Consider the following 25,419-nt stretch of genomic DNA (forward strand, 5'->3'; position numbering starts at 1 on the left):
ATGGACTCAGTGGATGTGAAATTACTGACTCAGAAGGAGCTAATCACCATCATCTCCAATTTCAGCCTGGCAAAAAATCTACCTCATCACGTGAGTCTAGGACAATTTAGTCTTTCTTTCAAACATGAGCTTGGACAGACTTTGGTAGATAGCAGGGGTTACAAGGATCTTGAGTACTATGGCCCATGGGGTCATGAAAAGCCAAACCACTGAAAAACAACAACAATCCCAGTTTATCTGTGGAAGTATCTCTTTGGCTGATAACCTAAAACAGAGACCAAAGTGTTAAGTGATTCCTTCTGAATGGATGGATGTTGAAAAATAGGATGAGATATGAGATCAAGAGAAAAAAGAGGAAATATTTACCCCCAATACCTAGTCCTTACTACATGGAACTTATCAAATTGTTGTTAAGTCATGCCTCAGATAAAATCCTTACAGCAGATGAGATCCAGACCTTGATTAAAGAAACATGAGATACGTGAATAGCTGAACTCTGAGTATCTGCAGATAAGTTTGTCAAAAAGCAGGAAGCACATGCAAACTGGATATTCTTACTTTGATGGAGATCAACACTGCTGAAGTATTCCTCACAGAAACCCTAAATCATATGTATACACCTCCATTCTGTAGAGAATGCTTAATCTCAGAGGAAAACGTAGCAAAAGAGACCTCCTTAAGTTTTGTAAAACTGAGGGTAGGCATTGAAAAGGAGAATAGTTTGGTACCTTGCCCACTTTTCAAGAATGAACTACCCAACTATGGGAAATGTCAAAAGGACATGTAGATGACAAGGGGCAGAATGTCATCCTTTCCATTTCAGTAAGAAAAGTAACAGGTGTGAGACTGTATATTAATCATCAGCCCTCCCTCACTTTCAGAGGATATAATTTGGCCTCATATCTCAGACAGACTATGTTGCAAAACAATTTCTTCTCCCTGGTAGATCCCCACACCTATGAATGGTAGGTAGTACAACACATAGATGCTGTTGGTTATAATTGTTTTTGTTTTTTTTATTTACCCTTTCCTAACCATCAGGATGCTGTTTTTACTTTAAATGTAAATTTTCATAAGATATCAGTGTCACAATAATGAAGGTGGGATTTAGAATTTAATTCTATCTACTTTGTTTTATTTTTCTACTGGCCTAACATCATCTTAATAACTTCATTATGAAGTTAGACTTAGAAAGATGACAGATTTGGACAATCTTGTTGAATTGTTACTGATGTTAATGTGTGGTAGTTTGCTTAGGTTCTTTCTAGTGAAGCTTATAGACTGAAGCAACCCCCCAAAAGGCATAATGGTTTGAGATTTTTTGCCCAGCATTATAGATGATAGTAAATAGTCAATTACCTGGCTGATACATCAAAATGTTTGAAAGAAGTAGACCCACCATTTCATTATTAAGTTATTTTAAAGGCCAAATTGAATTACATACAAAACAACACTTGATCAGTTCTTTGCCAATAAACTTACAAACTCTGAGAAAAAAAGTAATTTAGGAAGTTTCAAATACCCTTGAAACAAAATGGAATAGATCAAGTCTCACGGTGTACCAAGTCATGCACTAAATTCTATCAATTGCCTAAGTAGTGATGGGAGTCCATAAAATCTGGGGTGATCCTGAAGAGGATTAAAACACAAACCTGTCTCTGACTTACTCTGTATTGCCTATCTAAACAAAGCTCCTGAACCTAGGGAGTCAATCAACAAACATTACTTAAGTCCTTACTATATTCTAGGTACTTTGTTAAACTCAGCATACAAATATAAAACAAAAACAGTCCGTGCCTTCAAGAAACTTTTATTCTCATTGTTATTTCACTCTCAGTTTGAGAAACTCCAAAATATCATCTTCTCTGTTTCAGAATTTTTATACCAGTTGACTCATGGTGTATCCATTTCCTGATACATAAGGCCTAGAGTTAGAGAAAGGGAAAAACCAAGATTGTCAATGTTTCCTAATGAGGGAAATAGCATTAGATTGTGAGCCCCTTGAAGTCAAGGACTTTATTTTGCCTCATTTTTGTATCCCTAGTGCTTATAGTTTTGGTCTTGGCACATAACAAGCATTTGATAAATGTTTGTTGGTTGATAACATATACAAAAATTGCCATGTGCAATATAAGTACAAAGTAGACTAAAGGTACCCCTTTAAAAGAGAAGGAAGTAGCAATTGAAGGATTAAGAAATGCCCGGGAGGGAGTACTTGAGTTAAATCTAAAATGCAGGAATTCTAAGAGGTGCAGTTTAGGAGGGATAGCATTCTAGGCATAGGGGACAGCTAGGGCAAAGGCATGGAGACTGCTGATGGAGTATCATGCATGAGGAATAGCAAATAGGTCAGTATGACTGATCTACAGAGTGTGTAGAGGGGAGAAATGTGTTATAATACAGGAAAAATAGGAAGGACACAGGTTGTGAAGACCTTTTAATGTTAAACAGAGAAGCTTATATATAAGTACACAGTTAGCAGATAGCCAATGGAGCTTATTTAGTAGGGGCTATGACATGACTAGATCTACTCACTAGAAAAATCATTTTGGCAAACTTTGGAGGGTGAATTGTAGTAGGGAAAGACCTAAAGCAGCAAGTACAATTAGAGAACCATTAAAATAGGTTGAGAGGTGATTAGGTCCTGAACCAGGATAATGGCTATGTGATTAGATTAAAAAGTACATATATAAGAAAGGTGAAAAAAAAAATAGAAATTACAATGGCTAGCATTTCTTTAGTACTTTAAAGTCTGCAAACAACTTTATAAATATTATCTCATTTTATCCTCACAAAAACACATTGAAGGTTCTATTATTATCCCAACTTTACAGGTGAGGAAACTGAAGCATGCAGAGGTTAAGTGACTTGCCCATGATAACACAGTGTCAGAGTCTGGATTTGAACTAAGGTCTCCCTGAGACCAGGTCTAGAGCCCTATCTAATACTCCAGCTGTAACTTATTGGATACATGGGGTAAGCAAGAGAAAATTATAAAGGATGACATCAAGGTTATAAACCTGATTGAATGAAAGAATGTTGTTGCCCTCAACAGTAATATGGAAGTTTGGAGGTGTGGGTTTGGGGAGAAAGATACTAAATTCTGTTTAGAACATGCTGAGTCTGAGATACCTGTTGGAATTTAAATTTTCAATGTCCAATATATAGATGGTAATGAAGAACTGGAGTTCTGGAGAGACTATATGATCATATTATTTAGAACTGGAAGGGGTCATCTACATGCCTTTTCCTAGTCTGTCTTTTCACTGAAGTGCAACTGTTCACCCATTAACATTCCATGGGTACCCCATGTACCTCAGTATGTACCCCAATCCAACATGGGGTTATCCATCTATTATTTCTTGCTAGCACTCTATGACTGAACCACCTCCTTTTCTGATCATTCATTTTTCATGAGAAAAGAAAAAAAAAGTTCTTCCAATGCAAATAAGATTCATCCCTTCTCTGGCAACTCCAACTACATAATTGAAATGATTGTATTTATTTGTTAATTTCATAGTAGAGTATTAGTGTCTTTCCTTAGAGAAGTGGATCACTTTTCATTTATTCATCTCTTTTTGTTTGGCTAGCTACGTAAAGTCCATATCTTGCCCTAAACACAAAATGTATACAAGGTATTTGGAAGTATGAGGTTCTAGTCATTGAAGAAGAGATGAAAAGATTTTTGTAGGAGGTAGCACTTAGGCTAAGTTTTGAATAAAGTTATCCATTCCAAGATGAAATGAAAAAGAATATTTCAGGCATGAGGGAAAGCTTCTGAAAAGCTACAGAGGTAAGAGATAAAGCATTGTATGCAGATACTATCTAATAGTCTGGTTTGGATAGAATCTAGAATACTGATACTGCATAATGTGAAATTAATCTGGAAAGATAGATTGGAGTCATATTATGAAGGGTTTTAATATCATAGAAGTTGTGTGTGTGTGTTTTTGTGTTTTGGATTAAAAAAAAAAATAAACCCCACAGCCGGCCTTAATCTCTTTACCTGAGGCCTAAATAGCTTCCATTTTACATGAGATTTCCCTTCCCTTTCATGGCCTGAAATATCCACTTCAGGAATATACCTTCTGAGTTATGTCACATTGTCTCTAGGTAGAAAACTTTCTATACCATACTGATATTATGGTGGGAAGAATACTGAACCAGACTACAAGTACCAGTCTTATAGTGCTCATCATGCCACATGACTTGAGTCATTTATTTGAGATTTCTGGGCCTTGGTTTTTGCATCTGTGAAATTTATTTTATGAAGAAGCTGGAGTTTATTTTTTTAATCCAAGAAGCAATAGGGAGTTTCTAAAGCCTCTTGGGCATGTGAGAGAAATGGTCAGATGCATGCTTTCAGAATGTTAATTTGGCAGCTCTATGGAGGATGGGTTGACAGAGGGGAGAAATTGGAGGCAGCAAGATTTAATTAGGAGATTTTTATCTATTTCCATCACTGCCCCATCCCTCTTGCTGTACTCTTCTGGCTTGTGATTGAAAGATTCTACCACCCCTGAAACTCCCACCTCCTCATTGCTTCCTTCCTCTGGAACCCTTTCGTCCCTCTGTTTACGATGGGTGCAGGGTGATCATTGAAGCGGTCCCACCAGATCCTCAATTTAAGGAGAAGACCCAGGGTGGCTATCTCATTCTTTTCCAATAAGCCACACTCCTCTGAACATCCCTGAGTCAGGTCCTATCCTTCCCCCCCCACCCCCGCTTCAGCATCTTTTGATATGTTGTCTTCTCCCATTAGATTTTGAACTCTTTGAAGGCAGTGAATGTATTTTGCTCTTGTGCTAAACATAGTGCCTGGCACATAGAAGATGTTAAGTGGATGTCTGCAAATTGACTGACTAACTGATTGTAATAGTCCAAGTTCTAGGTCAAGAGGGCCTGATCAAAGGTGGTGACTATATGAGTACAGACAAGGGGATAGTTTTTAGTGGTGGAGATAAAATATATTGTACTTCCCAGACTATTGACTTGTATAGCTCATTGTAAAGAAAGTGGGCAGGAAGAAATGACGATACAGAAAAGCAGCTAGTTGGTTCAGTTGTTAGAGGACTAAACCTGGAGTCAGAAAGACCAATTTCAAACCTAATCCTGGATCCTTTCTTTGGTACCCTTACTAATTCACTTGGTCTTAATTTCTCTTAACCCTGATTTTCTCATTTTTTAAATGGGGATAATAATATCACCTATCTTCCAAGGTTATTGCCAGGATAAAATGAGATAATATTTGTCAAGTGCTTTGCAAACCTTAGAGCAGCTAGATGACACATTGGCTAGAGCAGGGGTGGGGAACGTGGAGCCTAGAGGCCACATGAGGCCTTCTAGGTCCTTGGGTGTGGCCATTTGATTGAATCTAAATTTTACAGAACAAATCCTTTTATTAAGAGGGTTTGTTCTGTGAAGTTTGGATTCAAAGGGCAGTACATGAGGCCCTTGAGGGCCACATGTGGCCTCGAGGTTGCAGGTTCCCCACCCCTGGAAGAGTGCTGAGCCTGAAGTCACAAAGACTCATAATAACTGAGTTCAAATCTGGCCTTAGCTGTGTAACCCTGGGCAAGACATTTAATCCTGTTTGCCTCAGTTTCCTCATCTGTAAAATGAGCTGGAGAAGGAAATGGCAAACCACTCCAGTATCTTTGCCATAAAAACCCCAAATGGGGTCAAGAAGAGGTAGACACAGCTGAAAAATGACTGAATAACAACAAGAATTCTAAACCTTAAGGTACCATATAAATGCTAGGAGATGTGGTGGTGGTCGTGGTCCTGATGCTGCTGCTGCCACAAATAACTACGTAATCATACATTTAGAAGTATAAGAGATTTAGATTAGAGGAAATCAAGTCAAGTCCCTTAATTTTACAGATGAGGAAACTAAGGCCCACTGAGGTTATGATTTGCCCATGGTCACACAGCTAATAAATGCACGAAAGTGAATTTGGATCCCGGTCTACCTGTTGTTAATTGTAGGTTTCCAGCTGTCTCTCTTTTTACTGACTGTTTCAGAGTTCTTTAAAATTGTACTGTGCCCCACCCTCACATTGCCAACACACATACCTATAAAATAACTGAAAAATTAGAATACAACCTAGATATTAACTACAAAATTACTGCAGTTTAGGATTGGCCTCTTAAAATTTCCATATCTCTGTAAAACTCTACTTAATATTTGATCTGAAACAAGGTATCTATCCTTTATTTTCTTTGAACAATAAGCTTTAGAGTTAAATGCTTTTACATCCTTTTTTTTTAAATAGGCTTTAAACTTAATATTTGAGTAATCTTCCTTCTTCCACTCTTGCCTCCACAATCCTGGATATTTTTGGATTTGTTTTCCAATAGTTTGTCTCCTAGAACTGAAAACAAATGCCATAAATCCTCTATGAGAGAAAAACTGCTTTTCATGGATTTTTTAAAAAAAATCTTTTAAAATTGTGCTCTCTAAGGTGTAGGGTGGCATTTCAGAAACATAAACAAAATGCATTTCCTTGTTTAAAATCCATCCCTAAACCATGTCCTTTCATTTCTACATGGTAACTTCTTCAAAACCCTGCCTGGAGCTACTTGAGAATAAACCTCAAAGCTGGCCTTAATTTCTTTACCTGAGGCTTATATAGCTTCCATTTTACATGAGATCTCCCTTCCCTTCTATGGCCTGAAGTATCCACTTTAGGAATACACCTTCTGGGTTACATGACACTGTCTTTAGGTAGAAAACTTCGTATATTATACTGGTATTATGGTGGGAAGAATACTGAACCAGATTTACAAGTACCAGTCTTCTAGTTCTCACCATGCCGAGTAACTTGAGTCAATTATTTAAGATTTCTGGGCCTTGCTTTTTGCATCTGTGAAATGGGAGTAAACCTGCCCTGCCTCACAAGGTTTTGTGAGACTCAAGTGGGATAATGAATATAATTGGTGTCATGCTATACAATAAATAAAATAGGTCAAAACCTCAATAACTTCCAATTTTATTCCATTGAGGGTAGATCTCCTAACAACACTGCGATACATCTCTCATTTATTAGAAGAGATAGTGGAAATCCTTCGATAAAGTACAGTGTAAATATAAAGTCTTTTAAAATATTTAAAGATACTAGTCAAAAATCATTTGTTAAGCATTTACTATATGCCAGGCACTTTTCTAGTACTATTCAAATGCACCTGAATCTCCACTAAATCTGTTTTATTTCAGTATGGAGAGGAGACTGGACTATTAAGAGTTATGAAACCAATAGATTAAGACAAAAGAGAGAGCCTAGAGGCTACCTAGTCCAACCCTTCATTTTACCATTGAAGAAAAAGAAGTCCAGGATGGTTAAGTGATCTTCCCCAGGTCACCAAGGTTGTAAATAGTAGAATAAGGATTTGAACAGAGGTTCTAGGATTCCTACGCTCTTTCCACTGCATTATTTTCTATCAAGGTAAGGCCATCAGGACGTGATGAATTACACTTGGCTTTTTGGAAAGTCTTAATGTATAACATTTCATGTAGTATATTTTACATCGTTCTATAAAAAGTAGTATAATAAACATAGTGACATAAAAATTGACTTCACATGGCAAAGGATGGGGATTGGGTTATCTTTAGTGTATGAAGTACCAAACAAATGATCCATCAAATAGGCTAAAAAGTTACATCATATACAACAATTGTATGAGATCAAATTTGAGGATGCTCCAAATCTTGATCCTACTCACTTATTATTAGTGTAACCATTTTCTTCATCTATAAAGTAAATATGCTAGAAGAGATGATATGCAATGGTTTTTAAAACTCTATCCAAGGGGCAGCTAGGTGATGCAGTGGATAGAGCACTGCTCCTGGAGTAAGGAGGACCTGAGTTCAAATCCAGCCTCAGACACTTGACACTCACTAGCTGTGTGACCCTGGGCAAGTCACTTAACCCCATTGACTAGCAAAAAGCAAAAACAAATATTCTAAGAGAGGATGTGTGAAATATGTTCCTGAACCTAAACTTATCAGTAGAGGAGTCAAATTCACTGTCCATCTGCCACATTAGGCCTGAAAAAATGCTGCTAAACCAGATTAAAATGGAAATGGGAAATACTAAACAAAATAAATTAAAATATAAGATAACATACATCATGTTAATTTTTTGATTTCTAAGTCAATATGCAGCCCACTGGGATCTGATTCTTTTTGAATTTGACATCACTGATGTAGAAGAGAGAAAATTTTGATTTCCTTGACCTCATGATCCTTTCTATCTGAAAAGGAGATTTCTTGTTCAAAGAAGGTCTTAGGGATTGCTTCATGAGTGAAGTTCTGTCATGGGATGGGAAATGCAAGAGATCAAGAGTTGGAAATCTCCTGCAATAGCAGTGAGTTAGCAAGTGCGTTAATTAGACAGTATTGGCCATAGAAAATGGGTTGCCCGTGTAACAGGTCCAAAATATATATCAAATCCAAAATCACAGGGAATAATATGAATCATTTTAATGTCCTGTGAGAAAGATACTAATTCAGAAGAAAGTCAGCACATCACTAGAGATGATAACATTTTAGTTGATTTTTTTTAGGATACTATGCATGCTATTATATGTGTTACATCTCTTTATGGACTTTTGTGAGTCCTTTGAATCTCTTACATTTTCTGTATATTGAAATAAAGACTGTCTTCTACTTAATATCTATTAATTACCTTGGGAGCTTTTATGGAAGGTAAGGACCCTACTACGCATATTTGTGAAAACCTAAGCATGATTTGTATTGTGAGATTTTCCCAGCATAAACTCTGGGTAGGGACAGCAATCCAAAAAGTGAATTACTCTTCTTGTGAGCCCACCCTCAAGAGAAGATCCAATCCAAGTTAAAAAAAAATGGTACAGCTATAGCTGGTAATCTTATTTCCGAGATAAAAGATCTTTCCTGAAGAAAAAAAAAGTGGGTTGTGAGTGATGTTGATAGAAAATAAACAAGATGTCATGTGAGGACTGGTCAGAATTCACCCTTGGCCCAAATACAAGAAGCCAGGCAAGAGGCAAGGAAAAGCATTCTCAGCCACAGACCAAAGTACAATATGGCATTTTGAAGGTTTCAATGAGATGAGAATTGATGGTGAAACTTTGGCACTTGAGACAATATTCTGTTAAGGTGCCAATGAGCTGACTCTACCCCTAACCAGCACTTGTGTTGCCACGGATCCATAAGCTATAGATAGACTAATAATAACCTACATTTATTTCAGGTTTTAAGAATTGTAGAATTCTCTAAACACATTATCTCATTTGACCCTCATGTGAGGTAAATGATATAGTTATTTTTATCCCCATCTTACAAATAAGGAAACAGGCTAAGAGAAGACAAGTGACTTGTCCAGGGTCACACATCAGTAGCAATCTTTAGTAGGATTTGAATCCAGATTTTCTTATGCCCAGGGTCAGCATGTGCTACCTAGCACGCCAGACTGCCTCATAAGCACAATGAATTACACAAAAGACTATGCATTACACACTATTTTAGTTTAGATATGTTAAATCATGAGTTATTTGACAGTTACAGTGGTGTCATATATATTCTTAAAAAATAACAACAGCAACAACAAAAGCTAACTTTTTTTTTTGCCAAAACAGGATACCATGTTAAAATCTTTATGCTAGAGAAGTGCTTCTAGATATTGCTAAAATGAAGGGTAAACTTCTCTGGGATATTACAAATTTGATAAATGCAAACTGTTCCACATGGAGAGAAAAGTCATATTTATAAAATTGAAAGTGGAGTTAGATGTTTTGATTCTATTTTAATGTATAGTTAAGGTTACACATGTTTTGTGAAATCTGATTTCTTCTTAATGATGGGTCAAGAAGGGTTTCAAAAATATCCCATACTCTTTTTTTTGACTTACTAGTGCTTACAAACCCACATTTGAATCACTCATACATAAAAGGAAGATATGGATGAAAGACATAGAACTGAAAATATAAGGGAAAATATTTTTGGAATGGTGTCAGCATGTTACAAATGTTTTCAAGTTCTCTGACAGACTCTAAATGTGCTTCAAATAGTGCAACTGTTTATTTTGTAGGGTTTTAAGTTAAAAATTTCCCGTTTTATGTTTCTGAAATGAATTTGGTACTCCTGAGAAGAAGCACTTAAAACTTGACTATGAAAGTCCTCTACTAATAAGTAGCAGAGAAAAGCTTCTGTGCTATTCTACTCAAATCAATTCAACAAGTAAGTATTGAGTGCCTACCAGGCTGTCTAGCACTTCAAGAAGCCTTTTGGCAATACAGGGTCATCTTGGTCTTTAAGAGGTTAGTTAACTCATGCCATTAGGCATATAGTGAAATGAAAACTGACCCTGGAGACTGGATAGCTGAGATCAAATATGAGTTCTACTACTCATTGGCTGTGTTGCCTTGAAGAAATCACTTAACCTCTATGAATTTCTTTTTCCTTGTTTATAAAAATGATGATAATAATACTTGCATGACAATTTGTTGCAAGGGATTACTGCAGTGATAAAAAAGGAAATGAAAGTGTTATAGAAATGGTAACCACATATACTTACTGCTCCCATACTATGCCTCAGCAGCCAATCCATTGCCACGTATTGAGGGACAGTATTGTAGAGTGGAAATATCAATCTATTTAGAGTCAGAAGCCTGAGGTCCAAAATCTGCCTCTCCTTATTAGTCTCGGTATGACCTTGGGCAAGTCTCTTATGCTCTCGTGGCCTTAGTTTCTTCATTTGTAAAGTGAAGGGCTTCCACTTCAAAGTTCTTGACTTCCCTTGAAGTTCTAAATTGATGGTGTATTCAGCTTCTCCAGTGCCTCTCGTATGTTGCGACTATTCCTTCCCTCCACTCTCATGGTGACCTTTCTTCTTCTTGATCTAGCCTGAACTATCGTCCTTATTGACTGTCCTACTTTCAATCTCTCCCTCTCTGATCTGTCCTCCACCAGCAACCAGAACAATCTTCTTAAGGCACAGTTTTGATAATATCGTTTATCTATTCCAAAGCCTTCTTTCAGTGATTCTATACTGCCTCCAGAAGTAAGCAAAAATTCCTCAAAGTTCATCTAAATCCTTTTGCAATCTGACTCGGCCTATCTCTCCAGACTTTTATACCACTACCCTTCTTGTCCTGTCTAGGCATAGCTGGATGGATAACTGTTCTCTGGATTTGACATCCCATCTCTCCCCTCTGCATTTGTACAAGTTGTGTCTCATGTTTAGAATGAACCGCTAGTTCAGTTCTGTCTCTCAAAATACTCATCTTACTTAAAGGCTCAGCTTAAATATTTCCTTCTTTTTTTGCAGATCTTCATGGTGACTCCATTTAATGACATTTTCCCCCTCAAATCACATAATTATCTGAATTTTTTTTCTCTCTCCCTTAGAAGGTAAGGTCCCTAAGGGCAAGGGCCATTTTATTTTTGTCTTTTATTTATTCGAATCTAAAATAGAGCTTTGGACGTGTTGTTTTTGTTGCTGTTCAGTTGTTTCAGTTGTGTCTGACTACTTGTGGTGCCATTTGGAGTTTTCATGGCAAAGATACCAGTGTGGTTTGCCATTTACATCTGCCATTTACAGATGAGGAAACTGAGGCAAACAAGGTTACATGGCTTGCCCAGGGTCACACAGCTAGGAAGTGTCTGAGATCAGATTTGAACTCAGAGAAATGAATCTTCCTCACTCCAGGCCTGGCCCTCTAAACACTGCACCACCAAGTTTCCCATAACTTTATAAAAGGATAGAAGACATATCAGATATTAAACATGATCTTAGCCAAAAGACTGAGAAATAATTAACATAGGAGGTGCCTAATAAACATTTGTTAAATATAATTGAATTTACCTTTCGCAATTCCTCTTTAACACAGTTGGTTGCCAGGACCGAGGGGCTTGATAATAAACTTTCTCAAAAGGGTAAATGGTGAAGGAGGCCTCTACACCTAGGAAGTACATGGATATATCATTCCCTTGTCCCTCTTCAGCACAATCTTAGAAAGGGATCAGTGCTATGATAAATGTGAAGACAGTGGTGTTTGCATCATTGATATGGTCCCCTCATGACTTCTCTGCATCAGTGGTGTCTATCTACTTTGTTCCTTGGTAACGACAACAGACTTGTGCAGATAATAGATAGAAAGCTGGCTTCAGAATCAAGTGTCAGGGTTCAAGTCCTACCTAACTCATACTGGCTGAATGACCTTGCTGAAATAATTTCAATCTCTCTGTGCTTCAAGAAGATCTCTAAGATGGGAAGTTGCAGAGAAATTGCTTATCTGTATTAATGGATGGAGTTTCTTCACTGGGAGTACTCAACACCTATGAAATCAAATATATATTTCTTTAAAAATGCAAAATTTTGTTAAATTCGTTAACAGAAAGCAGAAGAACTGCTGCAGGAGGAATGCAGGAGGGCTATGTGGAGAAAATGCCTCCCATTCTAGTTCATGAATGGAATTGATGCTGAAGGCACTTACATTTTTAAGTTTGGGATAAGGGAAAGGAAAGTTATGTGTAAGTACTGTGTCTCCTCCTGATTACTCACTGTAAATAAAGCCTCTTGTTAGATATCAGGTAGTAACTTCTTGTATTTTACCTTTTCATTATTCTGGTGCTTCCATTAATGCTAGTCCCTGAGCAAGGATTTCTTTATGCCTTTTCCTGGGGCCTTCTTAACCTTTTATCGTGATATTTGACGTAACTTATCCATGTGCATTTGACCTACAAATAGCAAATTCCTGTTAACTCCCCAAAGCAAATAGTATGAGCCTTCAGCTATTTTCTGTGAGGTCTTATGGAAAAATCCAATAGCCATGTCTTTTCTTTTCCTCCTTTCCCACCTGACCATAATTCAGCCACAGTTTACTCTTTTTTTTTTTTTTGGATATTCACTGTTCTACTTATCTTCTGTCTCATAAAAATATCCCCACTCCCAAAATGTTGTACCTTAATTTTTTTTTGTTTATTTTGTGGTTTGACCAGTGATCCATCAACATTACATTTTCAAAATTATTCCTTCACTGCTTATATACAATTAGTTACCAATTCCTGTCATTTCAAGTTCTAGAATATCTCTCCTAAATGCCCCCAGCTCTCTACCACCCTCAACAGACCACACTCACAGTAACAAATTACCATTCATCTGAAAAACTATTTTCTTATTTCTATTCTGTCCTCCTAATTCATCCTTCATGCTAATGCCAGATATATATTACTATGGAAAGAACACTAGTTCTGGAGCCAGAACACCTGAGTAAAAATCTTGTCTCTGACAACTTACTATCTCTGTGACTGTAGGCTAGTCACTTAATATCCATGTGGCTAAGTTTCCTCAATTATAAACTGAGGACGTTGAAAAATAGACCCCAAGGTTCTCCCATCTCTATACAGTAATGATGATAGTCTTAGCACTTTGTGGTTTTTAAAGTGCTTAAAAAATATCTTATTACAAGATATCTCATAGCCATAACATCTAAAACTGTAATATAAAGCAGCAATCATCAAAACTATTTGGTACTGGTTAAGAAATAGAATGGTGGGTCAGTGGAATAGGTTAATTACACAAGACACAGTAGTCAAGGATTATCCTAATCTACTGTTTGATAAACCCAAAGACTCCAGCTATTGGAATAAGAACTCACTATTTAAGAAAAATTTCTGGGAAAACTGGAAAATACTACGGCAGAAACTAGGCATGGACCAACATCTTACACCATATACCAAAATAAGGTTGAAATGGGCACACAATTTAAACATAAAATGTGATACCATAAGCAAATTAGGAGAGCAAGGAACAGTTTACCTGTCAGATCTAAGGAGAAGGGAAGAAATTGTGACCAAACAAGAGAGAGGGAAAATTATGAAACACAAAATAGATACTTTTGATTACATTAAATTAAAAAGGTTTTGTAGAAACAAAACCAATGCATCCAAGAATAGAAGGAAAGCAGAAAGCTGGGAATCAATTTTTACTGCAAGTGTTTCTGATAAAGGCCTTATTTCTTCTCTGAGTCAAATTTATAAGAACACAAGTCATTCCCCTATTGACAAATGGTCAAAGGATATGAACAGGCAGTTTTCAGATGAAAAAATTAAAGCTATCTATAGTCATATGAAAAAATGCTCTAAATCACTATTCATTAGAGAAATGAAATTAAAACAACTCTGACGTACCATCTCACATATCGGATTGGCTAATATGACAGAAAAGAAAAATGATAAATGTTGGAGAAGATGCAGGAAAATTGGAACACTAATGTATTGATGGTGGAGTTGTGAACTGATCCAAGCATTCTGGAAACCAATTTGGAAGTATACCTAAAGGGCTATAAACTACGCATACTGTTTGATCCAGCAATACCACTACTAGGTCTGTATCCCAAAAAGATCCAAAAAAAGTGGGGGGGGTGTTGGGGAAGGACCCACATGAACAAAAATATTAATAACGGCTCTTTTTGTAGTGGCAAGGAATTGGAAATTGAAAGGATTCCATCAATTTGAGAATGGCTGAACAGGTGGTGATATATGAATACAATGGAACACTTGTGTTCTATGAGAAAAATGAGCAGGTAGATTTCAGGAAAAAAAAAGCCTGGAAAGATTTGCATGAGCTGATGGTGATTGAAGTGATCAGTACCAGGAGAACACTGACCACAGCAACAGCAATATTGTGCAATGATCAACTGTGATAGACTTAGCTCTTCTCAGCAATGCAATGATCCAAGACAATTCCAAAAGTTTAATGATAGAAAATGCTAAACACATCCAGAGAAAGAACTATGGAGTCTGAATGCAGATTGAAGCATATTATTTTCACTTCTTGTTTGTTGCTGTTGTTTTTTTTTCTTTCTTGTGGTTTTTCCCTTTTGTTCTGATTCTTCTTTCATAACATGACTAATATGGAAATATGTTTAATGTGATTGTATATGGATAACCTATATAAGATTGCTTGCTGTCTTGAGGGGGAGGGAGGAAGGGAGAAAAATTTGGAACCTAAACTTTTACAAAAATGAATGATGAAAACTATCTTTATATGTAATTAGAAAAAATACTACTGAAGAAAAAAATCCTGAATCATGTGGAATATTGGGTAACCAGAAAGATTCATTTTGAGGGAATTACATAGGACTAGAAACAAAACCAATTGTCCTTGGACATGTAGAATAGGCAAATACCACACCAGATCTAGAAGCAGTCAAGGAGATAATACAGCAAGAAGAAACAGGATGTTGCCTGGGAAGTACAAGCATAAGATGGATGGATCTATAAATACTCTATTGTCAGAGCAACCATCTAATATGGTGTAGTATAGGAATGAAAAATCTCATACCCATACTGAAAAACATATATCAAAGTTGAATTATCTTTCCAAAATCGTAGATAGGTGGAACAAGACAAGGGAATGAGGGAAAGAGAAGAAATTGGGGAAATTTGTCAGTTTCTGAGAATAGGAAATCATCCTTTAACTAAAATTTGGCGAAGCCAGAAAAAAAAATTGGGGAATAATAAAAAGGCACAAAAAATTGCAATATAACAACAAAGGGGAAATAATGACATTAGATATTTATATAACGTTTGTGTAACGAACAAAAATTTCCCTGAAACCTGCTTGAGAAGTTTGACTCTGAGACACTTTGTTACTTTTTGAATGTCCATTGTGGGCTGTTTTGGACAGTAAATCATAGCCCAAACAAGCAAAAGGTATTTACAGACCATGCAAGATCCACAAATACGAAAGTAAAGCTTTTGAGATTGAATACAACCTAAAAAAAGCAGGGAAACCTGCATAATAGAACTATTCCCAGCTTGTTCTCTCCCTTCTCCCCACACAAATAGATCCAATCTTCTATATTTCTGAAACAGATGGATTGTGGAAAAAATCAGAAGGAAACCTTACTGGAGGATGGTGAATGTATCACTCCTGAAAATGGGATAGCAGGATGAAGAAGGAGCCATTCTCCCTTTTATTCCTCAGTCTATTCCCCATGGCTAGTTTAGAAATCTACTGCAGCATCTTGGTACAAGATTCAACTACAGTCTAGCCCTGATCTGTCAACTTTATACATCCAGAATCAATCTCCTTGGTTTTTCTCCTGTGTTTTATGATTATGAGCAATTATTATCATGTAATAGGAAATGAAAATATAAGGAATTCTGAAAATAAGGAAAATGATATGAACTGATTCAGAATTAAATAAGCAGAACCGAAACAATATTTGCAACAACTACAAAACACATATAAGATATGTGTTTATTCCATATAAGATACACCTAGCCTCATGAGTTACTTAAATGCAACTCTCTAGTGATATGTATAGGTATCTCTGCAATTTGGCTTCTCTTCAAAGGAGATTGCTATTTCTCCCTTGAGAGAAGATGGTAAAGGGCCATGGATTAGGTTTACTCTTTACCTTCCTAACTCCAAGAGGGGATATAGGACTAAGGTTATATCTATTTGCCCCTAAAAGGGTGTCTGGAACAACAATGTGTTTCTGTATCAACTCTGACCATCACATCAACCCTCCTGTTAGTATTCTCTCCAACAATTCAGTTATGTTCTATGTGTAACATGCAACACAGGGTTTCACCTGCCCCATTAAGCTTGGATAGGTGAAAGAATACATATAAATGAAAACCTTACTAAAAGAGAGGCTAATTGACACATATATTTTTTAATTGCTCCCAGATAATAGATAAAGAAATATACCGTTCCACTTAAGAGAGTAAGGAAGTGAATTACTGGGACAAAATGTATACACTACTGTAAGATCCAGAATTCCCCTGCACAGGGATATTCAAGCTCAAATTCAATTCTGAAGGAAGAGGCTAGGTGCTCCTTATTGATTATAGATAGTAGTTTGATCAATCGGGTTACTTACACTGGAACAGAATGATGAATCCTTGCCAAGACTTTGATAAATCATCAGTTTGGGGCAGTGACCAGATTGCTGGTGGGATCCCCACGTATACCCCAGGAAAGCCCAGTGATATTTACAGAAATCAAACAAAGGGAGGTGGAGCTATAAAGCACATTGCTGCTTTTTGGTAGATATTTTGGGGGTTTTGCTTAGTAATGAGTCCCTTTCCAAGCTTAGGCATTAAGTTAATGCGATTGGGTAAATATCCAAACACAGGTTTGTGTACTGGTCACATGTGCTGGACACTGTGTCTGTGTTATGGCTGTTACTGGACGCATTATCTGAGTTATGATTCAGTGTCTGAATTATGATTTTAACAGGTCACCATGTCTGGGCTTTCACCTTTCGCACAGTTTTGAGTTATGGCTTTCACTTCTTACTGTGTTTTATAACTTTTCCCCAAAAGGGACCACATAATTACCTAGTACGATCAGTGGAATTTTTGCTTATTTTTTTTAATACAATGGAAGGCTTAATGTCTTGGGAATAAAAGGTCATTTCCAGAAATGACCAATTTGTTTTGAAAATACATTGGAAAAATTTAATTCAGGGCTTGAGATAAGTAATTATCCTGCTTAAATATCAAGATGTTGAGAATAGCTAACAAGATTACATTAGGGATCCCAGATGCAACATATCTCAAACATAAAGGCAATGTATGGGAAATGTGCGTGTGTGTGTACAAGTATATATGTATGTACAAGTATATATGTATGTATAAACATATGTGTATGTATACAGATCAGTATGTACACATATAGGTATGTGTGTGTATATATATATATATACATATATATCAGTTAGTAGATTTATTTGAGTTACGTTTCCTAAAATGAAAGACTATCAAAGTATAAGAAAGAGGTCACTAATTATCAGGTATGGCTAGGAAAGGACCAGTTTCATATTGGGAGCAGAGATCAAGGAGTTAAAAAAAGGTCTGAAGGGTCTGGGGGAAACATCTGAGGTCAGCATATTGAAATTCAAGTGCCCTGCTAGGAGAGAAAGCCAAATTTGATTCGGATGATGAGACGTCATTCACTTTTCCTCTCAAACTGCTGTAGTCAGTCTATACGACATTCTCCTCCTATCTTTTAGAATTTTAAAAATTATTTTGTGTCCTTTTTTATTTTATGTATTTATTTTTCTTTTATTTAGTATTTTATTTTCCCCAGTTACATGTAAGAACAATTTTTAACGTTCTTTTTTAAAAATTTGAGCTCCAAATTCTCTCTCTTCCTCCTTTCCTCTCCCCCCTCATTGAGAATGCAAGCAATTCAATTTAGGTTATACATGTGAAGTCATGAAAAACATTTCCATTATGGTAATGTTGTGAAAAAAAAGGTATGGGGGAAATAAAACCTCAAGAAAAATAAAGAAAGTACAAAAAAGAAAAAAAAGTATATTAAGACATCATCAGTTCTTTCTCTGGGGATGGACAGCATTTTTCATCATAAGTGCCTCATAGTTGTCCTGGATCATTGTGTTGATAAGAATAGCTAAATCATTCACAGCTGATCATCTTACAATTTTACTGTTACTCTATACATAGTACATTTCACTTCACATCAACTCATGTAAGTCTTTCCAGGTTTTACTGAGACCATCCTGCTCATCATTTCTTATAGTATAACAGTATTCCAACATAATCACATATCATAATTTATTCAGCCATTCCTCAATTGAAGGGCATCCCCTCAATTTCATATTCTTTACCCCCAGAAAAGAACTGCTATAAATATTTTTGTATATACAGGTCCTTTTCCTCTTTTTTTTGTTTTGTTTTGTTTTTCTTTTGGGCTATAGACCTAGAAGGGTATTGCTAGGTCCAAGGTTATGCATGGTTTTATAGCCCTTTGGACATAGTTGCAAATTGCTCTACAGAATGGTTGACACAACTCCACCAACAATGCATTAATGTTCTCCTTTTCCTGCATCCCCTCCAACATGTGTCATTTTCTTTTTCTTACCTATACGCCAATATAACAGGTATGAGGCTTAAAACTGTGCAAAAGGTGAAAGCCCAGACATGGTGACCTGTTGAAATCATAATTCAGACACTGAATCATAACTCAGATAATGTGTTCAGTAACAGCCATAACACGGACACAGTGTCCAGCACATGTGACTAGTACACAAACCTGTGTTTGGATATTTACCCAATCACATTAACTTAATGCCTAAGCTTGGAAATGGACTCATTACTAAGCAAAACCCCCAAAATATCTACCAAAAAGCAGCAATGTGCTTTATAGCTCCACCTCCCTTTGTTTGATTTCTGTACTCAGAATTGTTATAATTTGTATTTCTCCAATCAATAGTGAATTAGAGTATATTTTAATATGACTTTGATTACTTCATCTGAAAATTATTCATATCTATTTTTTTAATTAATCAATTTATTTTTAGTTTTCAACATTCAGAAAACAGCATGCCTCAATCTTAATTCAGACTCCATATTTCTTTCTCTGGATATGGATAGAATTTTCCACCATGAGTCTTTTCAAATTGTCTTGGATCATTGTATTGCTGAGAAAAGCTAAGTCTATCCAAGTTGATTATCTCACAATGTGCTGTAAATGTGTTAATACAGTTTTAGATCTGGTACAACTAGGCCACCTTCCCTTGCATGTTGTTTCATTAATTCCTCTGATATTCTAGACATTTTGTTCTTCCAGGTGAATATTGTTATTTTTTTTTCTACTTCTACAAAATAATGTTTGGTAGTTTCAATGGTATGGCACTGAATAAGTAAATTACTTTAGGTAGAATTGTCATTTTTATTATATTAGCTCAGACTACCCATGAGCAACTAATATTTTTTCCAATATTTAGATCTGACTTTATTTCTCTGAAAAGTGTTTTGTAATTGTGTTCATATAATTCCAGGGTTTGTCTTGGCAGGTAGACTCCCGAATATTTTATATGGTCTATAGTAATTTTAAGTGGAATTTCTCTTTCTATCTCTTGCTGTTGGGCTTTGTTAGCAATATATAGAAATGTTGATAATTTATGTGGGTTTATTTTATATGCTGCAACTCTGCTAAAGTTGTTAATTATTTCAAGTAATTTTTTTAGGTGATTCTCTAGGATTCTCTAAGTATATCATCATAGCATCTGCAAAGAGTGATAGCTTTGTTTCTTCATTGCCTATCCTAATTCTTTAATTTATTTTTTCTCCTCTTATTGTTAAAGCTAACATTTTTAGTACAATATTGAATAACAGTGGTGATAATGGACATCCTTGTTTCACCTCTGTTCTCATTAGAAATGCTTCTAGGTTATCCCCATTACATATAATGTTTGTTGATGGTTTTAGATAGCTGCTATTTATCATTTTAAGGAAAACTCTATTCCTATGCTGTCTGGTGTTTTTAACAGGAATTTGTGCTGTATTTCTTCAAAAGCTTTTTTTGCATCAATTGAGATAATCATATCATTTCTGTTAATTTTGTTACTGATACGGTCAATTTTGCTGATAAGTTTTCCTAATATTAAACCAGCCCTTTTTCCTGGTATAAATCCCAACTGGTCATAGTGTATTATCCTCATGATAAGTTGCTGTAATCTCTTTACTAATATTTTATTTAAAATTCTGGCATCTATATTCATTAAGGAAATTGGTCTATAATTTTCTTACTCTGCTTTGGCTCTTCCTCGTCTAGGTATCAGCACCATATTTGTATCATAAAAAGAATTTGGTGAGACTCTTTCTTTATCTATTTTTCCAAATAGGCTATATAGTATTGGAATTAATCATTCTTTAAATGTTTGGTGGAATTCACTTGGTAGTCATCTGGCCCTGCCTATTTTTTCTTAGGGAGTTCAGATGGCTTGTTCAATTTCTTTTTCTGACATGGTGTTATTTAAGCACTTTATTTCCTCTTCTGTTTGTCAGGGCAATTTATGTATATATATATATATATATATGTGTGTGTATATATATATATGTATATATGTATATATATATATATATATATATTTGCAAATATTCATCCATTTCACTTAGTGTCAGATTTATTTGCATGCAGTTGGGCAAAATCACTCCTGACTATTGTATTAATGTCCTCTTCATTGGTGGTGAATTCACCATGTACATTTTGATACTGGTTATTTGGTTTTTTCTTTCTTTTTTTTCAATCAAATTAACAAAAGGTTTATCTATTTTATCATTTTTTTTTTCAGAAAAACCAGCTCTGTTTCATTTATTAGTTCAACAGTTTTCTTACTTTCAATTTTATTAATTTCTCCTTTGATTTTCAGAATTATTAATTTAGTGTTGAATTGGGGATTTTTAATTTGTAATGTTTCTAGCTTTTTTATTTGCATGCCCAATTCATTGATCTCCACTTTCTCTATTTTATTCATGTAAGCATTTATAGATATAAAAATTTCCCCAAGAACTGCTTTGGCTGCATCCCATACATTTGGTATGTTGTCTCATTATGGTCATTCTCTCTGATGAAGTTATTTACTGTTTCTATGAATTGTTGTTTGACCCATTCATTTTTTAGGATTAGATTATACAGTTTCTAATTAATTTTTAATCTATCTTTCCATGGCCCTTTATTTCACATAATTTTTATTGAATCATGATCTGAAAAGGATGCATTTAATACTTCTGCCTTTCTGCATTGGATTAAGAGGTTTTTATGCCCTAGTACATGGTCAACTTTTGTGTAGGAGTCATGTACCGCTCTTCAAAAGATACATTCCTTATTATCCCCATTCAATTTTCTCCAGAGGTCTGCTATGTCTAACTTTTCTAAAATTCTATTCACCTTAACTTCTTTATTGTTTATTTTTTTGGTTAAATTTATCTTGTTCTGTGAGGGGAAGGTTGAGGTCCCCCACTAGTAAAGTTTTGCTGTTTATTTCTTTCTGTAACTCACCTCTCTAAGATTTTGGATACTATACCACTTGGGCCATTTATGTTTAGTATTGATATTACTTCATTAGCTATAGCACTTTTTAGCAAGATGTAGTTTCCTTCCTTTACTCTTTTAATTAGATCTATTTTTGCTTTTGCTTTGCTGAGATCAGGATTGCTACCCCTGCTTTTTTTTTAAACTTCAGCTGAAGCATAATATACTCAGTTCTAGGTTTTTATATTTATTTTTTTTGTATATCTCTGCTTCAAATGTGTTTCTTGCAAACAACATACTGTAAGATTATGGCTTTTAATCCACTCTGCTATTTGCTTCCATTTTATGGGAGACTCCATCCCACTCACATTCACAGTTATGATTACTAACTGTGTCTTTCTCTCCATCCTATCCTCCCCATTTGTACTTTTCTCTCTTCTTTTTTTTTGTTTTTGTTTTTTGTTGTTTTTGTTGTTGTTGTTGTTGTTTTTGGCTAGGCAATGGGGTTAAGTGACTTGCCCAGGGTAACACAGCTAGTAAGTGTTATGTGTCTGAGACCAGATTTGAACTCAGGTCCTCCTGACTCCAGGGCTAGTGCTCTATCCATTGTGCCACCTAGCTGCCCCTTTTCTTCTTTCACCTTTTCCCTTCTCACCAGTGTTTTGCTTCTGACCACAGCCTCCCTCAATCGGCCCTCCATTCTATCAGCCCCATCCCTTTTTCCCCTTTCACCTATTAATTCTTCCCTCCCTTTTGTCCTCCCCTCTATCCACTCCACTCTTTTTTCTTTTCCCTTTCTCCTTCTATTTCCCTATAAACTAATATTTCTATAACCAACTGAATGTGTATGTTATTCCCTCTTGGGGACAAATCCAATGACAGTAAGGTTGAAACAATGCTTGCCCCTCTCCCTTCTTTCCCTCTACTGTAATAGGTCTTTGTTCCTCTTCATATGATATAATTTTCCCTTTCTTGACTCCTCCTTTCCTCTTCTAGCAGAACAATCCTTTTTTTATGCCTTAATTCATTATATTTTTATCATCATATTGAAGTCAATTTATTCCCACACTATCTTTGTATTTTTAGCCCTTCTAAATTCCATAAAAAAGACAGTTATCAAAAGTTACATGTATCCTCTTCACTATAAATAAAGTTCAACTTTATTGAATAATATGCTTGTTTTTTTCTTTCCTGTTTGCCTTTTTATGTTTCTCTTGAATCTTGTATTTGAAGATCAAATTTTCTGTTCAGCTCTGGTCTTTTCATCAGGACTGACTGAAAGTCCCCTCTTTCATCAAATGTCTATCTTTACTCTGAAACATCATGCTCAATTTTTTCCCCAGGGCTACACTGAAGCATGTGGATGTCTGGTCGCTGGAGAATGATGCTTGTTTGCCCTGAACTACATTGAAGTACCTGGAGGTCCACCTTCTAGATGATGCCTTCCCACTCTGGGCTGTGCTGAAACATGTGGTGGTTCTCTGGGCTGGAGTTTGCTGTCTCCTGGCTGGAGTTTGCTGGTTCTCCTGGTTGGAGTTTGCTGGTTCTCCTGGTTGGAGTTTGCTGGTTCTCCTGGCTAAGCTAAGGCACATGGAGGGTGTCCTGGTGTTGGCATTTGCCTGCTCCACTACACTAAGGCTCAAGATGTCCTGCTGGTTTGCTGAGGTGGAGCTTAATGCAACTTTGCTGGGATGCTTCCTGTCCTGGAATGTGCTCCTCTTTTTATACAAGTGAGGTAGACCTTTCTTGCTGATCCTCCAAGTTTCCCAGGCTAAAAGACTGCTCCACCTCATCTTTCTGCTGGCTCCACTGTTCCAGGATTTGTTCTGGGGTGCTATTATTCTTGTTGTTCAGAGGTGACTATGTCATATCAACAGTGATTCACTGCTTACTTTGCCATCTTGGCTCCCCCGTTTATATCTTTTGATCATTTAGCCATTGGGGAATGGTTTTCATTTTTATAAATTGACTCATCTCTCTATATGTTTGAGAAATGAGGTCATTATCAGAGAAGCTTTCTTCAAATTTTTTTCACAGTTACTATTGCTAAATGAATTTCCCTCCATCTTATTTCACTCCCCATTTATTCTATTCTTTCTCTCCTTTCACCCTATCCCTCCCCAAAAGTGTTTTGTTTCTGATTACACCCTCCACCAATCTGCCCTACCTTCTACCACCCCCACCCCTCATCTTATTCCTTTGCCTTCCTACTTTCCTGTAGGGTAAGATATATTTCTTTCCCCAATTAAATGTGTATGTTATTCCTTCTTTGAGCCAATTCTGATGAGAGTAAGATTTATTAACGTCCTCTCACCTCCATCATCTTCCCTCTTACTTTAAAAGCTTTTCCTTGTTCCCATGGCTACGTAAAAGTCTAGTGAAGGACAAACATGGTGGCACCCAGACTGCCCACATTGTGGTGAGTGTGAGCTGCAGTGGACGCTGCTCCACAACATCTCCACTGCTAGATTAGAGCATTATGCTTCAAGATGGAAAATAATCAAGAAAATATGGAAAGAAGATTAAGAATCAATGAAACCACAGCCAGAAAAGTGAAACAGCTTCCAGAAGCAGATTAGAATTTACTTATAAATGGATCAGCATAAGTTGGACTAAATGCAGGTTTTTGTGACCTAATAGCAATTTTTCCCCCAAAGCATCTTAAATGTAACACATGCTCACATAATATCAGCTTTACCAACGGCTATTCTCCCATTTTTGTCAACCTACATAACTTACAAAAGTGTTGTAAATTTACCTTTTAGTTCAGGTGATCTAAGCTGTGAAGCCTGTACTGTTATAAGAAGTGGAATGGTTGGTCTCATAATCAGGGGTCTCTATTCTGTTGTTTTGGCTATGCCAATAAATGGTGCTCTGGCAGCCAGGTACAACTCAGTTCCACTACCACAGAGAGGAAATATTTGGACCTACTGTATCACAGTCTCTCAACTTGTCTGTAGAAAGATGGTCTTTCCCATAATGCTGCAGACTGTGTTTGGTTCTAAACAGTATGAAATACTCATAAAAGCATTTGAATTACCTGAATCTGGCTTCCAATTCCAGGATATTTGAAATAAATCAAGTGCACAGCTAAAATAATAAAATTATGTAAAAATAAGATACTAAAACTTAACAAATATACAAATAAAATTGTACTTATTGCAACTTTTAAAAAATAAATAAAAGCTTTTTCTTGCCTCTTTTATGTGAAATAATTTACCCCCATTCTACCTCTCCCTTTCCATTTTCCCAGTACATTACTCTCTCACCCCTTAATTTTATTTTTTTTAGAGATCATCCCTTCCTATTCAACTCACACCTATGACCTCTGTTGATATATATTCCTTCTAACTGCCCCAATAATGGAAAAGTTCTTATGATTTACAAGCATCACCTTACCATGTAGGAATGTATATGGTTTAACCTTAAGTCCCTTATGATTTCCCTTTCCTTTTTACCTGTTTATACTTATTGTGAGGCTTGCATTTAAAAGTCAAATATTCTATTCAGCTCTGGTCTTTTCATCAAGAATGCTTGAAAGCATTTCATTGAATGCACATTTTTTCCCCTGAAGTATTATACTCAGTTTTGCTGGGTAGGTTATTCTTGGTTGTAATCCTAATGTCTGTGCCTTCTGGAA

General features: G+C 36.1%; 2 pseudogenes; both read left to right on the plus strand.

Moving 5' to 3' along the window:
• Positions 1-24,252, plus strand: LOC114025444 (annotated as a pseudogene).
• A 16-nt stretch (positions 24,253-24,268) lies between these two features.
• Positions 24,269-24,851, plus strand: LOC114025445 (annotated as a pseudogene).
• Positions 24,852-25,419: the final 568 nt, after the last annotated feature.

The sequence above is a fragment of the Vombatus ursinus genome, unplaced genomic scaffold (assembly GCF_900497805.2).
Source record: "Vombatus ursinus unplaced genomic scaffold, bare-nosed wombat genome assembly UNPS02014830.1, whole genome shotgun sequence".
NCBI lineage: Eukaryota > Metazoa > Chordata > Mammalia > Diprotodontia > Vombatidae > Vombatus > Vombatus ursinus.